Below are 2546 nucleotides of genomic sequence, written 5' to 3' on the forward strand. Positions count from 1 at the left end.
TCAACCTTCTAAAAGCAAATGGTGTAAAATTGCAGCCACAAGCAGCTGTAGCTTTGTCCTCTGCACGTGCAATGGTGTAAAACCAAGGAGTGGGCACACAGGGGAGTGGGCTCAGCCCCCAGAGAGGGGCAGGGCACAGCTCTGCCTGGGCAGCAACTGGCTCAGCCCCTGGAGCTGCAGCCACGGAACTGGAACACAAAGAATTTTGTGGAAAACCGCTTTCCAGCCTAAGGTGTCTTGGGGGGGCAGGGGGGGTGTCCCTGAGATGCTGCAATGCTGCTTTACCCTGCAATACATCAGTGACCCCTCCAAGTACCAGGGAGCTGTACCTTCCCCTTGGAGCCAGCAGCACCTCACCCTGGGCTCTGCCCTGCTGCTTGTCCCACAGCTCTCCCATCCCCTCTTGGATCCGATGGGAGTGACACTATCCCAGGATCCAGCACTGAGTCCCTGAGAATTGTGTTTGTTCCCTACATCAAGCAATGTCACTGAAAACATCAGCTACCCCAGGCTGGCAGGTGTCTGTGTGCTCAGCCTGTTTTCTTACATTAAAAATCTATGTTATTTGCCAGAGAACTGGAATATTTTCTCGCCAAGGTGAGTGTGCAAGGAGCTCACAGCTGCTGGGGGTTCTTTCTGCTCAGAAGACACTGGTTTCTCCTCACAACTCCATTCAGTGGCTGTTTGCTTGCCTCTGATTAAATAACCTGGAGATGAGAGCTGGGGGGTGCTGGACCTGCTGCAGGGTTGGAGCAGGGGAGCTGTGGGCCCTCAGCTCCTGCCCCAGGGGTCCCTGCTCTGCTGCTGGGGGGAGCAGGGCACATCCAGCCCTGTGCACAGCCACCATGGTGGGTAGAACTCCTGGGAGCACTGGGGTGTTTAGAGGGAGTCAGTGGGAAGCTGGAGTGGAACAGGGAGGTCCCAAGGTGCAGAAAGAGGTGAGATCTCCCCCAGCCCCCCATGGGTGGCACATTTGCTGTGTCTGGGATCAACATCTACGCGGGAGCACTTCAGAGTCTGGATTTTCCTAAGGGGCCCCTGTTCTCATGGGGTCCCTCCTGCCTGGGGAGCTGTGAGGGAAAAGGGGATCCCCTTCCTCCACAGCCAGGGTTAAAATCCAGCCGAGACTCCCCCTTCTCTCAGTGGAGAGGAGGTGGTTCTGTTCCTGCTGCAGAGGAATGTGCGTGGTGGGAGCTTGGGCAAATGTCAGAGCGGAGGCACGGGGAGAGGACAGGGTTTGGGGGGAGCCCTGGAGTGGCCCTTTCCTCATCCCCAGCCCTCACTCCAGGGACTGTGAGGGCAGGGCTGGGTCATCCCCATCACCCTCCCTGCAGTGGGGTGGGCTCTGACAAGGGAGAGGTCGAGTTCACTTTATGTACAAGAAAAGACTCCAGGGAGACCTTCTGGCACCTTCCAGAACCTCAAGGGCGTCCAAGAGAGCTGGGGAGGGACTTTGGACAAGGGAGAGTGGCAGCCCACTGTAGCATGTTCTGAGTTTTGATTTTGTGATCTAGAAATTGTCATTCTTCTCTGAAGTCCCCTTTCCAGCACACACTTGCTTCAGGCTTATGGCACTGCTGGCACCTGCTAAAGCCTTGCAGGTATTTCTGCAGCTCGTAAAATACTGTCTGCTAAAAAATGTACTGCAATTAAACAGCTAAACAAAATCCTGTGCCTCTCCAGTGTCGGGAGCAAAAGCATGAAATTAATGCATCTAACAGCTCGAAACATATGGCAGCCTTTAGTGTTGATTTAAGGACTGAAATTCAGTGCAGGCATGAGAAGATCCTTGCCCCAGTGAGGACATTCACTGTGTTTTATCACCCAAAGCCGAGGCAGCAGCTCCTGGAGGCAGGTCAGGGGCTCTGGGGCTCAGGAAAATTGAGTTTACAGGGGTGTGGTGCTGCCCCACAGAGCCAGCAGCACATGGGGGATGTGGGGATCCCACACAGACGGTGCCAGTCGGGGCAGTCCATGAGAGCTGAGCTGGTGAGCTGAGCCTCTCACCTCGTGGGATTTGTTACTGATCCAGCTCTTCCATGAAAGTAGAGGGATAAATTGTCCAGCAGTCAGTTCAGCCCCACGTGCCTCAGGAAGTGACTGCAGTGTTGTAACTTGTGGGGCTGCAAAGGACAAACCCTCCCCGTCCCGTCCATGGCCAGGGGTCGAGCACACGGACTTTGTGCCTCCTGGTGAACAATCAGCTCCAGTTCCAGCTCACAGGTTCTGTGTGGTTGTTCTAAACATGACTGACAATACATGAAAATGTTCCTGAAGCTTTAAATAAAGTATTTCTGGATGCAGAAGTTCTTCACCTGCTCCCCCGGGTGAAGGGGTGGGAGAGAGGGAGGGCAGAGCCCCCCCCACAGAGAGAAATAACATTGTCTGGGCAGAAACCACATTTCAGCAAAGTTTTGCAAACTGAAGTTTTTCAGAGCTTAACTGCTCTGAATCTGCAAATATTTGCAGTGCTGTCTTATTTGTGGTCCCTTTTTTTTTTTAAGAAATACTTGAGGCAGCAGAAGGGCCCGTCTGTCTGTGATGGG

Source organism: Neopelma chrysocephalum, unplaced genomic scaffold (genome assembly GCF_003984885.1).
Source record: "Neopelma chrysocephalum unplaced genomic scaffold, ASM398488v2 Primary Assembly neopelma1_189, whole genome shotgun sequence".
In the NCBI taxonomy this organism is placed as follows: domain Eukaryota; kingdom Metazoa; phylum Chordata; class Aves; order Passeriformes; family Pipridae; genus Neopelma; species Neopelma chrysocephalum.